This window comes from Heliconius melpomene, chromosome 8 (assembly GCF_056956725.1).
Source record: "Heliconius melpomene rosina isolate 202511_hmr_F chromosome 8, ASM5695672v1, whole genome shotgun sequence".
NCBI lineage: Eukaryota > Metazoa > Arthropoda > Insecta > Lepidoptera > Nymphalidae > Heliconius > Heliconius melpomene.
The window spans coordinates 588,406-603,657 of record NC_140396.1 but is presented as its reverse complement, the minus strand read 5'-3'; the positions used below and the strand labels follow the sequence as shown (position 1 = coordinate 603,657).

Genomic DNA, 15,252 nt, shown 5'->3' with positions numbered 1-15,252 from the left:
AACCGTCCAAGCGCTCTGATCCCTAGACTGCAAGCTATGTCAAAATTCTTGTACACTTCTTACTAACGTTATATGAATATTTTCCCAAATGGAATATAAGCCCACTGTACACCAGTACATTAAAAAGCAGATTCAAACGCACAACCCATAATATTTTATTGACCATATAAAATGCTATTATACTTGCATCCTTTCCGATCATCGGAGATAATAATAATAAGCATTTCAGTCAACTTAAGCCATAATAATATAATAACGAAGTTTAAGTAGATTTCGAGTCGTTAAAATTTCGACTACTGAACATCGAAAATTGCATAAAATTAAATAGTCTTTTTATATGTATTTACGAATATTTATAAGTCTTTTGATGCGCCAAAAATGTGCCGCCGGTTATCTGCCAACGAGGCACTGCAGTTGCATTTTCCTCTTATAACGGAGAGATAACGCGTTCTGACAAATATGCGGATGGAACTTTTAGGGTTCAATAGTGAAAATTTTATATATCTTGTTACTTTTAATAAATTCACGTTATGTCACGCACATAGCAGGCTAGGCAAGGGGAGTAAGTGTTAAGACACTACGTTCTCATTAAGACACTGCCCTTCCTCACTTTCCGCCGAATTCCGGACGCATTGAGTGTTAAGTGGCGGAGCTGAAAGCCGCCAGAGCGAGGAAATTAATATGTATTTTTTTATTTTATTTAGGTGATGATCTAGCCCACAACCGCATTTATAGATAAACTAGAGACTACTAGAAATTATAGTTTTAAAGATTTTATTAATTATTTTTCTTTTTTTTCTTATTAAAGCAAAAATTCCTGACGAGAGTTTTTATAACTTTAATAGTACATTTGTGAGCAGTAAGAAATCACAAATCCGTTGCAATAGTTTATTAAAAGTGTAAATGAAGGAAAATAATAAGAGCATCAAAGAAAACTCTAGGACAAATGAAAATGAACAGAACTTCCGCTTAAGCTTTTAAATTATTGTGCAATTCTTTTAATTGTTACTTTACAATTTTTCTTCAATAAACAATACATTTATTACTTTTTTGTAGTTTCACGACTTATTCTGCATGTTACAAGGAATAAAGGAAGTCTAGTCTTAAACCACTCCGATTCCAATTTTCCGACCAAATTTCAAGACGCAGTGTGGTGATATTGGTGGAATTCAACGCCACGCTTTGTATTGTTACCAGAACGATTAAATGGAAATAAATAATTTCCCTTAAAGGAAATCAAACCCACAATCATTACGTTTACAGTCGAAAGTGGAACCGTTGTATTGCTAGTACGAAAATTAAAAGTCGTTATTAAGATTTATATGTAAAAAAATTAGTTAATTAAGATAATTTTGTAATAAAATTTATGCCTAGGTGAACCGTAAATAAGTTTCTTGATCGTTGAGGTTGACACAGAATCTCTCATTCACCCTAGGAAAAGTTGAAGCTTCAACTTGTCCAAATGTATTTGTTTTTTTCATCAGAAGCCATTTCCATATTATCTAACTATACTCGTAAATGCGATAGTTACCAGAAGAAAAAAATTGAGAATAAAAATATGATTATAATTTCACTATACAGAACCCGTCATAAAACAAACACTGTTCACTTTTTCAAAGTTATTAATAAACGTCGATATATAGTGGAGCGTCCGAACAGAGTAAATGATGTATCGCCGAGAGGAATTAACGACAGTTTTATTGCATTAAAATACAATGCCAGTGATGAATGGCGTCACAGCTTACATGTGTATATTTAAAAATATGTTATTATTATTATTTTAGAGGCCAGTCGTGGTGCAGGGTTGCAAATTGTGACTGTGAACGCAACAGATTATGGGTTCGATTCCCACTCGAAGAAATTAAATATTAATATTTTAATTTCTACCTTTTTCCTCCAGAATTTGGCGGGAAAAGAAGAGCGGAGTGTCTTAGCACTAGGCAACCTCTACCACGTGCGAGATACAGCGGGAAGCTGTAAAAATAGAATAATAATAAATTAACACTTATTCTTCTTCTCATCATCTGTATAATATATCAAATTAATACTAAAAACCATCCTCCTTTATAAAACAACAGTATTTCTCAGTGTTCCACTTTGAAATATATTCTAGTACAGTATAATTACTCATTTTTTTGATACCGTCGTGTTTTATAGCAAACAAAGGCAAGAACACATTCATCCTAGATGCAATTGGACGTGGACTAACTAAGGCTTGAATTGTATATAGCGGTGGCATAGACTAAAGATTTTTGTGGAAATAATAGATTATTAATTTTTTTTTTCACAATTATACATTGTATCACGCACATAGCGGGGTAAGCAGCATGTTATTTCTTTCTATTACCTTTAAATATTTACTTTTCGGATTTTTCCCTTTATGTCTGTAAAGAAAATTATAATTTTCTTTAATTTTAATAGTATAATTTCTGACCATAGACAAGCGGTATGTCTTACAAAACGTCTATGATTTTAGTTATGTAATCTGTGATGACAACTGTGGTGAAAAACGTGTACAATTTTGTAATTTTAGAATCTTTGTAATAACAGTTGCTATATGTGTTTTTAATTGCTATTATCTAAAATCAGTAACATATTTGTATTATTAAATCTCGCTTCGAGCCAAGGAAGGGCCACGGGAAGTACCTTATAGGGATTGATTACGCAGCGAATTTCATAGAACAAGAGGAGCTTTTGGAAGCTTGATTTTTTTCTTTGCTTTAAGGTAATGTGGACTTAATTATTTGATATCAATTTTAGCGTAATATCTTCACGCGATATCAAGATAAATAGTCTTAGTAGACGGACAGACGAAGAATAAAGCGATCCTATGAGTGTTTATCCTATGAGTACGAAACCTTAAAAGACAACTTCGAGCGGTACCCACCTTCCACTCAATTTTCAACACCTATCTTGTTACCACAACGAAGAAATAAAAATAATGGATTCAACCGAATGGAAATCGAATCATAATTCACCGTCACACAGTCAGATACTGTTTGTACAGTCCTGTAAGAAAACATATTTTTAGAAAATTAAAAAACACAAGCAAAGCCGCGGGCTCGAACTTAGTACCTAGTATTATAATAATAAACAGCTCGTCTACACCGTACCGTTAAGTTGTGTATATTTTTAATTATGTCGCGCACTTTTATTCTTCAGTCTGACGTTTAATTTAGTTTTATGAATGCTGGAAGCTGCGTATATGCGGTGAGAGTGTAGCAAATAAAATGCTATCCGCTGGTGTTTCAGTCTATTTAAATATTATATAATGTTTTAGTTTTTTTTTTATTTTCTTTTTTATGTAAGAGTATGTAGAGCAGTAATATGAAGGTAGCTGATATGAACCTGCTTTTTTTGATTGAGGACTGAAAGTTTAGTTTTCAAGTAATATGTGGACAAACAAACACATCTACGAAATTTAACGTAAGCGTAGCGTATACGTAGCGTCTTAATTAATTGTAGAACAATACATACATGTCAAGCTGATAACCTCCATTTTCGAAATCGATCAATAAATTCCAGGATAAATTCCAATAAATTCCAATAAATTCCAGGATAAATTCCAGGTATAATATTTAGAAAACTAAATATTATACCAAGTACTGTTACTTAAAACTATTACAAATATAAAAGAGCACTTAGCACTCGTCTGACGTGGGTATAATTTTCTGTACATTATAACAATTTCATACTTATGAAATATTACAGTGATGGACACCTGAAAAGTGGTGGAGCTTACCGTCATAAACTAAGTAAAATAAGTACAAGTAATATCTCAGAAATTCTAAATTTCAACTCAAATGAACTCAACACAGTGTTTTGCCTCATTACCAGCGTGTAAATGAAAATAATTCATTACTCCGAATGGGATTCGAATTCACAACCGCGTTTACAATCAGACGATATGCTACTGCGTCACGATAACCTCCGCCAAATAATTGTATAAAATTGTCCTTAATTTTCCTGAAAATTATCAATTCAATTTCATCATCAATTAATCAGGAAAAGAAAATTTATTACTATTCCAAATTAAGGACACTTCCAGTATACTTCCCAAAGGGAGTTAAGAGGAGTTAAGAGGAGAAATCTCCAAAGTACTATATCACATCTTAATTAATTCGCTTTACAGAATCAGTAAGCTGTTGCTTGGCGTCACTCGATGACAGATGGACGCATTATTCACGGGTCGCACCTGCAAGGTACGACGTAGCTATCGGGCTTAGGGTGAGTGCACATTGTCCAATCTTACAATATTTTTTTTTGTTTTCGAGATAATTAACATATATACGTACATATATACATACAAGTCAACCACCTTTTTTGCAAGCGGTGAAAATGTTTTCTGTTAAGCATATTACTTTATATTATTGTTGTAAGCACCACTTTTTAGATTCGACTCCCATTTAAGGGAATAAAATATTTTCATTACCCCGCTCTGGTGACAAGACAATTGGTGGAATAGACTTAACATTAGGTTCCCGTTGTCTACCCTGATAAACCATGGAACTAAAAAAACTTTAGAAAAATGATGGAGAGTGCGGTAGAGAGCGGAGTGTCTTAATACACTAGGCTCCTTCTGTTTATACCACTACATGCGCGATACAGCAGGAAGCTGAAAAAAAAAAACCAATTTTCGAGACATTACGTGAAGCGGATGTAAACTATGATCTTTGTCTACCAGAACGAAGAAAGAAAAATAATTAATTCCCCGTATGACGATCGAAGCCACAACCGTCATGTCTCTAACACGTACCTGCTCTAAAACTTACTTACGACAATAAAACTATTAATTAAAATTTAAAGATTTAACTTTAAGCTTCAAAATAAGCTTTCTAAAAGCGAAACGATTGCAAATAAGCTTCCCTGCCTGACCTTGTTTAAATTAGAAAACATATTTTAGTTTCAGAATTTATCTCGTAGTTTTCAACGAGAGATTCATATATACATACAATATACATTTCACAGCATCCGCTGGGATTATCTAGATTAATTGCAACCGTATGTACATATATAAATTATAAATAATTCTACACACTAATGTAACTAGTTTTGAGCTCTCGATAACTTATCTGTACAGCCGGATAAATAAAATGATTCAATTTGTATTTCATTTACATTTATGGGAACAACGAATTTGTTTTTCCAATATAACGTTTGAATGCCAAAATTGAATCTGAAATCCTTAGATATAATACCAAACCCAGTTAATCTCCAGGTCATCTTAAATATAATTGTAAAATATGCTTGTAACGGCGTCGGTTGCTAAATTTTTTTCCCCTATGTGGGCATGGAACCCACATTCATCGTATTTACAATCGCACGCTTGTACTCCTGCTCTACGACGACCATGATAAAAAAATAAAACTATAAGTATGTTCAATTTCCATATAAAGTTTATATTTCCAATATAACATTTCAATTCCAGAATCGAACCCTAATCCTTAGTTATGACACCAAATCCTAGCTAATCCCCAGGTCATCTTAAATCTAATAGTAAAATACGTTTGTAAGTACGTCCGTCGCTAGCGCGGAGGTGTCGTGGGTAATTCGACTATTAATCACGGCTACGCGGTCGGCGCCATGTGCACTTCTACTGCATCATAAATATACGTCACTTTATAGCGTACGATGCGATTTTTTGATTGGTTTACTCGTTTATTTTGAATATTTTATGTTTTTTTAACTTGGGTTTTGGTGCAGTGATGGATGTCGGTTCGATTTTAACTCAGGAGAATGATTATGACATAATTAATTAATTTTTAATTATCTGCTTTGGTCTACCAGATGCGTCATTATCTACGACGCGGCGTTGAGTTTCGCCATTAAAGGTGCAATGTCTTGAATATTTGGCGGTAAGTAGAGAACGGAATGATTTAACACTAGCTATAGGCATATCCCCTAAAAAATATAAAAGCTGCTTTTTATGACTATAGATTTTGAATAAAGCAATATTTAATATTTTTATTAAAAAAGTTTAAATTTAATCATGGTCGAAAACTAGATAAAAAAAATCAGCTTCGTCCGCATACAGCAGCCAGAGGGAACCTAATGTTAAAACGCTCCGTTCCCCACTTTCCGCCGAATTTTGGGGGCATTGCGTATTGAGTGACGAAACTCAACGCCGAGCTTTGAATAGACACCAGAGCAAAGAAATGAAAATATTAATTTAAATAAATATTTCATCTCCTCGAGTGGGTATCGAACCAACAAACAGTCGATTTTACAGTCACACTTTGTGTCCCTGAGCCACGACGGGCCACGACTATGATTATTTTACTTTATTTCCCAGCTGAATTATAATCAAATTACACCAGCCAAGCAAAAAAACATAAAGTCAACATAATTTCAATATGTCTGAAACTGTAAACGGTTAAATTTATGTAACACAACCTTCATTTTTCACGTACCGCATGCATAGTTTATGTAGGAAATATTAGTAGGAAAAATGTTCTAGAGTTATTTATTTTGCTGACGCTCCGAGAAGGGCCGTAAAAAATGTCGGTTACTTTACTCGTTTGATACCGAGTCCGCTTTAATTAATATTTTACGTTGGGTTAGTTTACTTCGTGCCGTCTCGCGTATAGCGGGATGGAAAACGAAATTTGGTGGACATATCATATTTTATTTTGTTATTCTGTATTATACAAAGGATGTATTTGTATGGGAACGGAGTGTCTTAACATTACGTTCCCAGGTTCCCTCTGCCTACCCTGATATGAGCGGGATACAATGTGAAACTATAAAATATATTCATAAATAGTATTTTCCAGCTGTAAAAATATATATAATACACTAAAGTGCAAGGTTTGTGGGGAGTCGTAAACCAGTACGTGAGTAAGACATTGTTGTTTCATTATATATTTTGTTGCCAAATTGTTTGATTGCACACATAAAGTAAATAACACTTTGTAGTTCCTTGATTGGGTTGTAAAACTTTACTTGGGGTTAATTTAAAGGAACATGACCAGAGACCAGACCAGATAGAAAGAAAAAAGAAACTAAATATTATACTAAAATAGATCATTAAAATTAATAACTCATTCATAATTATTATATGTATTGTTGTATTAGTGATGTGCACATTTGAAATTCTCTCTATTGTAAAATTAACTGTTAATTGAAACCTTTATTACAAATATACAATTATGACGTACATTTGTAGATTAATTAATTGGGTAAGCTATGTTTCGAACCTGCTTTCTAAGCAAATAAATCATTTACTTTTTTTAAGCTTCAAGTTGTATCCCATATGGAGCAAGGTAGGCAAAGGGAACTTGGGAACCTAATATTAAAACACTCCATTTCCAATTACATTGTCGGTCTCCACCTTTCACTGAATTATGGAACCATTGCGTGTTGATTGATTGAACTCGTTATCAATGTGAGGAAATGAAAATAATATAGTAATATTTTTATTTTCTCAAGAAAGAATCGAACCCACAACCTGTCGCCTTGCAGTCGCCTTACTATGTGTGGGATAAAACGTGATGCAAAAAATATATATTTATCAATCTCAAAAATAGCTTTTCAAATTTCATTGCAGCTGAGTAATGAAAAAATACAGCAATAAAGCTAAACCAATTTAAACTTTCAATATTCTTTTTAAATAACCCATTCAAATGAAATATACCAGACCTTTTTTGTTTCCATTTACCGCGGTCCTGTTGCTGACTACTTGTCACTTTTAAGCGTTAAACGAAAGTTTGGAGTGAATAAATAAAGAAAAAATAATAGTATAATAGTATAAAATCATAATATTATATGTATGGAAATATCTAATTTTACACGGGATAATCCTAATTACTATTCCCACTTACGAGAACAATTCTTTTTTAACTTCACGTTGTACCCCGCACATAATATTTGATATGAGATTATCAGGGTAGGAAGAAAGAGAGTTCCCGCTCAATTTTTTATTTTTTTCACGATGAATTGCAAAACTCAACGCCGCACTCTATCGCAATAATAAAATATTACGTTAATTACACCAGCTGGATCGGAAAACTAACTCAGAAACACTGTATGTATATCCTCTCTAAGTACAATTATTTAGATTTTTAATCGTTTTTCCAATAATTGTCCATCAAAATTAAATAAAATAGCATTTCTCGTATAATTGTATTCATCCCAAGTCCACACTGGGACCGAGTTAGTTGTGTAAATAGTGAGTGCACTCTTAAGCCGGTTACGAAGTGAACAATCACCAAATTGAATTTGCTACAGCCTTTAACGGAATATTGTTAAACAGTTCTGATTTAAATTTCCTTTTAGTAATTGTGTTTATATAATTGAGTTGTGTTAGAATTGTAGGAGAAATTTGCGGGTATTGTGATGTGAGTAGTACTTATTTGCGAGGACTGTGCATTCGATTTCCATTCGGGGGAGCTGAAAGCGTAGCTTTTGATTCCAGCAATCGACACGCAATGTGTAAAATATATAGAAGGGTAGGTAAAAATAATCTAGAAACCTAGTGCTAAAACACTTCCGGTCCCACTTTCCGCCTAATTCTAGAGGCATTGCGTGTTGATGCCGGATCTTAACGCCACGCTTTTGCCTCGTTACCATAGCGACGATATGAAAATATTGTTAATTTTTTTTCCTCGAGTAGAAATCGAACCCACCACCTGTCGCGTTTACATTCTCACTGTCCTGGCCAGGAAAGTTAAATAAAGCGTATAATTGACTTAGTATAAAACCCAGCCATCACTTCACAGTTACCACCGTTATAAATTACCTACAATTTCTATATTTCATTGTATAAAACTCAGCAGCTTTATCAAAAGTGTACCAGAAATTTAACTTTATAAGATTGCCTTCAAGAAAATCGTACTCTAAAGCTGACGACTCGCTCCAAATAACTTTCCTTCACTAATAAACTCGGTTAATCAATAATTTACACTTCCATTTATAGAATAAGTCAAAATGTAGGTATAACTTAAACTTTTATGAACTTATTATAAATATGAGAAATAGTATAATAATATTTTTAGTTTGAAGATTTGGCGATTTTGGCGCAACGGCACAACATCTGACTGTAAATTCTACCCTTCAATAAACTCTCTCTGGTAACAAGATAAATCGTGGCGTTTAGTTCCGCCACATAACATAACAATGTCTCTGTGTATATGCAATATACAGAGTGAATGATACGAGATCCAATATATCCGTGAACAAGTTCCGTTTGACAAATTTTTAAGCTTGCGATTTACTGCTCCGTTAAAGATAAAACATTCTCTTGTTGCGGCCAGTTACAATGTTTCGGGGACTTGGGCGGTTTTATTGTAAAATTAGCATTTCTGTTCCCGATAAAGGTTTTATTGAATTAAATTTTGCGAACGTGGCGCTTGGAATAATATATTATAATATTTGAGACTGGAGACCACCACTCTGAACACGAGTTTGACCACAACACACCCGTCTCACTCGAGGTAACGAATTAGTTGCATTTATTCGCTTTTCTAACAAGGTAAATTACGGCGGAGAGTTCCCCCACTCCAATCCTGTAAAACTTTGAAATTTTGTCAGATTTTGTCTTATATACATCAGCCTATCGCCGTCCACTGCTCAACGTAGGCCTCCCTCATCAAGCGCCAACCAACCCGTCTTCTCTGCTTATTTAATTATTGGATGGTATTTAAATATTTTTTTAAAAGCTTTTATTTAACTTGCAATGTATGTATGTGGGTTCGGGTGAAATCTTAGAGCTCAATTTTGAAGTAGATATCGTCAACCGATTGAGCTGAAATTTTGTATACACGTTTACTTTGGATGACAATGCACGATAAAATATGTGACGTCATTCTAAATCTAATATGGCGGACCATGCAAGATGGCGGAATTGTTATTTTTAATGTACTTCTACAATATGGGTATCAAATGAAAGGACTCGTTGAGGGCAACTCGAAAAATAATGTGATGTCACTCTAAATCCCATAAGAAGGATATTGAAGATAGCCGAGTATCTATTCGGTCTACTTCTACAATATAGATATTAAATGAAATGGGTCGTTGACCGTAACTCTAAAAATAATGTGACGTTATACTAAATCCAATATGGCGGAACATCTAAGATGGCGGAATAGTTATTATTTATGCACTTCTGCAATATGGGTATCAAATGAAAGATCTTGCCGAGAACAAATAGAAAAATAATGTGACATCACTTGAAATCCAATAGAATTGACACGATTCAAGTTTTTTGTGCTTTCATATAATGAAAGGTATGTTCGTACGATTGAGCTGAAATTTTGTATACACGTTTGGTTTGGATAAAAATGCACGATAAGGTTTGTGACTTCATTCTAAATACAAAATGGCGGACCATTCAGAATGGCGGAATAGTTATATTTCATGAACTTCTATAATATGGGTATCAAATGAAAGAGCCTATTGAGAGTAATTGGAAAAATAGTGTAACGTCATTCTAAATCCAATATGGCAAACCATCCAAAGTAACAGAATAGTTATTTTTGATGCACTTGTACATTACGGGTATCAAATGAAAGGGCTTCTTGAGAGCAACTTGGGAAATAATGTGACGTCATTGTTAATCCAATATGGGGGACCATCCAAGATGAACGAATAGTTATTATTTTTGCAAGTCTGCAATATGGATATCAAATGAAAGGGCTCATTGAGAGCAACTCGAAAAATAATCTAACGTCATTCTAAATCCAATATGGCGGACCATCCAAGATAGCCGAATAGTTAACTTTAGTCTACTTCTACAATATGGATATCTATTGAAAGGGTTCGTTGAGAGTAACTCGATAAATGTGACGTTTTTCTAACTCCAATATGGCGGAACATCTAAGATGGCGGAATAGTTATTATTTATACACATCTGCAATACGGGTATCAAATGAAAGGGCTTGCCGAGAATAATTAGAAAAATAATATGACATCTAGTGTGAGAAACCTTCTTCCTCCTGGCATTAATGCCGGCTATTGCCAGGGTCTGCCTTCCTACTCAACCTACTCCACTTTGCGCGGTCTTTTGCGTCCTCGGTGGTTAGACCATTGGCTCTCATATCCGGCATCACGACATCCAACCAGCGCTTCCTTGGGCGTCCAGGAGGTCTCACTCCAGGAACTGATATAGCAAGGCACTTGCATCCGACATAGTTCTTAGACCGGCGCGTAACGTGGCCAAACCATCTCAGGCGGCGCTCTTGGAACTTATCCGCTACGTCACGGACCCCAAGACTACCTCGAACGAATGTGTTGCGTATTCGGTCAGACCGCGTTACGCCGCACATCCACCTCAGCATCTTCATTTCCGTGAAGTGAAGTTCCTGAGTGTGCCGAGATAGTGCTGGCCAACATTCGCTGCCGTATAAAAGAATCGGTCGTATGATGCTCTTGTATATCAGTCCCTCGAGCTTGGCGGTTTTCTTCGGTGACAGACCACACCAGTGACCTCCCGCCATTAGGCCCAGGCAGCACTTATCCGGCCATGGACATCGTGATCGATGCCTCCAGACTCGTGCGAAGAACGGACTAAGAGTCGAGCCCTGGTAAACCCCCACTGTAATCGGGAAGGGTCTAGTGTGGCCAACAGCATTCCTAACCATCGAAAGCGGAATCGTGGTACATGTCTCTAGTGTGAGAAAACTAGCCAATGGTAACTAAAAAGTAAAAAATAAATTATATGCAAAAAATCATTTTTAGAAAAAGCTTTTATTTAAATGCTTTAAAAAGGAGAAAATAAAATTTGTCTTTTAAATTTTAACTATCAACTCATAACCTCATTGTACACAATTTATATGATCATAAAAGCTTGTCGCGTTAATCAATATTTAATTAAATTGAAACTTTAAAAATTGAAACTTAGCAGATTTTACATAATTAAATTAGCACTAGTTTAGTTACACAAGTAAATCGCGCGACAAGCTTTTATGATCATATAAATTGTGTACAATGAGGTTATGAGGTGATAGTTAAAATTTAAAAGACAAATTTTATTTTCTCCTTTTTAAAGCGTTTAAATAAAAGCTTTTTCTAAAAATGATTTTTTGCATATAATTTATTTACCTATGAAGCTTATTCAAGTATTGTAGGTAGAAGGATTTTAAAGTTAAAGTGCTCCGATATGTATTTTCCGCTCACATTTCAAACCATTGCATCCTTTGTAGCAGAATTCAACAACAAAATATAAAAGAACAAATTTTTGTTTTCATTTATTATTCATTCTTATATGAAGTTATGGTTCACTGCCATCTAGCGGTATATCCGTTAACCGTTTAGAAATGAAAGGACATGAGTTAAAGAGCGCTGAATTCGCAAATTCTATTATAAGATTTCTTGAAAATATTAAAAACATGTATTATATATACCATATACTTATTTTAAGTAAAAAAATAGTTAAACTTAACCATCAATATTATTTTAGTTAAAGTTATTTAATATAAATTTTATGTTTGGTGACAGTTTCATATTATATATCTACTAGTGTCACCTATGTTTTTATTGTATGTCATTAGTTTTTTTGTTTTATATTAAAAACTTGTCGTCGCCCGTAATTTTTGTTGCCTGGATTTTAACGTATAAAATGGAAAATCCCTTTTTTCTTTGTGCATTGAGGAAATTACCCTATGTAACTTTGTTAGCAGAGCGGAGAAATGAAAATAATGAATGTTTCTACAATACGGCGAAAAATGGGGGATGGAAGTCTTATAATCAGAAAGCAGTGTTCCGATTGTGCTAGAGATACAGCATAAAGCTGAAACAAACACCAGTAAGGTCGACGGTGAACGTAGATGTAGTACGACAGCGAGTGAGTCCATACGAAATGATGGAGGGTCTGCTCTCATCTCGGGAAAATTATTATTTTCTTTTCCCAGTGCATTTACCCCAAACTGGCGATAAGTTCAGCTGCTTGTTATATCTCGAATTCCAGCTTTCTAAGGTTCAGACTACACCAGTATATTCAAGATACCCCCTATCTTAAGCTGAAAGAAAAGATCAATAATTAACGTATATTTTAAATATTTTCACTAAAATAAAACAAACATCAAATGTTATAAGAGTTCAATTTAAATGAAAGTAATAGTACTACCGATGGCCTATCTAACTCGAAACACTTTTGTTTATTCTTCATTATACGAAGAGATAGATGTTGCGAATGTATTTCTATGCATTTCTTTTATTTATTTTGTTATAATTGAAGCCGTGCCTAGTGTTAAAACATTCCCTCCCCATTAAGACATTTCCGTTCCCCACTTTTCGCGCAATTTTGGATACATTGCGTCTTGAGTGGCGACACTAAATTAAAATATTAAATATCTCCTGCAGTCAAAATCGAACCTACATACTGTCCAGCTTACAGTCACACGTTATTGCCTCTGCACACAAATATTTCATTTACCCAAGTAAAGATCAAACCTACAGCGATCGTGTGTATTGTCCGAAACTGTACAATAGCTCCATAAATTGTATTTTAGAGATTGAAATATTTAAATTATTTACATTTTCTCCCTTTGGTTAAGAAAGCGCGGGCTTAGAGAAACAGCGTTGAGTTCCGCTACTCAACACGTTTTTTTTAACATCGTGTTCCCTATACTTATCCTGTTATACAGGAAAACGTGAAACTGCAAAATAAATAAAACTTAACTACTTCTTCATATAGCTTTTAACTACCATATATGAATAAAAGCATAAATTATATTAAACGTACTTCGAGCTACCAACCCAGAGCGTATTAAACATATGCGTTATCTAAAATGTAAATTAGAAGGCAAATTGCAAGCTGAACATCATTCCTATGACTTACTCTGTCTAGAGTCTTGGAACAGAGAACTAAATTGTCTTTACACTTCAAAGATTTTATGTATTTTAGTTCAAATTTAATTATACTTGATTATTTCTTTATACTACTTTGCTGCTTATAGCTGGGTACACAAAAGAAAATTAGTGTTAAAACGCTCCGTTCTGTATTTTTCACTGTAATTTTTAAATCCGCACACTACTAGAGCGAGATATAAAAATAATTCAGTTCTCAAATGTCAATCGAAATCGTCACGTTTATTTTTTAGAGCCACGATAGTCTCGTGTACGACATCGTATTTTATAAATGTATTCTTTTATATTTCTGAAGATATTCATTTCTGTGTTTTGCGAAAAAATTAAGAGCATAATGTGGGTACAAGTAAGACGCAAGTGCATCGAAAAAAATATTACATCACTTCTTTTGTTTTTTTATAATCTTGTAAGATATATATCATGATCTCAATCAAAGTGCGTGAGTTGAGTTCTGCCACTTAATACGCAATGCCTTTCGAATTCGGCGGGAAGTGGGGGAGCGGGAAGTGGCGGGAAGTTTCTCCATTTAGGCAAACACTAATATTACAAAACTCAACGAAAATAGACTTAGTTCTCGTTTTCCTATTCCCCCTCACACGTTAGACGCTCTTTAGCTTTACTAACATGGTTAGCAAGTTTATGACACGACACGATTCTTCACTCACCTTCCCAATGCAAATTAAGTGACACAAATGTGATACTTAATTTAAAGAAGTAAAGCATATTTTCCTATAAATTATTTTGTTCAACTTAGACAGGAAATGGCCAGCGGCATTGATATTGGAACTTTGTCGAAATCTCATCGGACACTAAGTTGGGAAGTTTCTGTGTTAGTATGGGAATGTCATGGTAGAATTAATTTGTAACTAGTAGGTTGTCGTTTTAGTGTTTTCATCAATACATTAATCCTATTCACACGTTAAAAGTAGTAGTAGTTTAATAAATCAATCAAAATGGCAACATTTCATACAATCTATTAAACATGCGCCAAATCGATGTTAGCTTTGGTATAAATTACAATTGATGCAGAACTTCCATTGAACTGCTGGTGCATTCATCATAATGTATAATGTATGTTTGTATGTGTCATACATCAATCTATATAAAAAAAATACAAATTCGAGGACTAATAGAATTTCTTAAATATATATATATATTTTACTTTTTCCTGCACAACTTAAGGATTTTTGACATTCAGATATTTCATCCTCCACTTACGCTTAAAATAAAGTTTTAAATTTAAAAAGAAAACGAAAGCAGACTGCTGCTACTACTACTACTAATAAATAATATTCAAATTGAACATTTTATTAAATAGTAACAAAAAAAATATTGTATTCTTTGTATAATAAAAGTATATCACGATTTGAAATATGTAGATCTTATAAATAAAAAAATATATATCTAAAACTTTTTTAACAACTTAAATCGATATTTATACATAAACGA

At 33.9% G+C, this 15,252-nt stretch overlaps 1 protein-coding gene across 1 annotated transcript in view; it reads left to right on the top strand.

The window, feature by feature from the left end:
• The first annotated feature begins 2,510 nt into the window (after positions 1-2,510).
• The window catches only part of LOC146536596 (uncharacterized), a 47,980-nt gene continuing 35,238 nt past the window's right edge, over positions 2,511-15,252 (top strand). The window contains exons 1-2 of the mRNA XM_085189278.1: positions 2,511-2,725; positions 4,133-4,227. The gene's annotated coding sequence lies outside the window, so the exon portion shown is untranslated. The remainder of the gene's footprint in view (positions 2,726-4,132; positions 4,228-15,252) is intronic.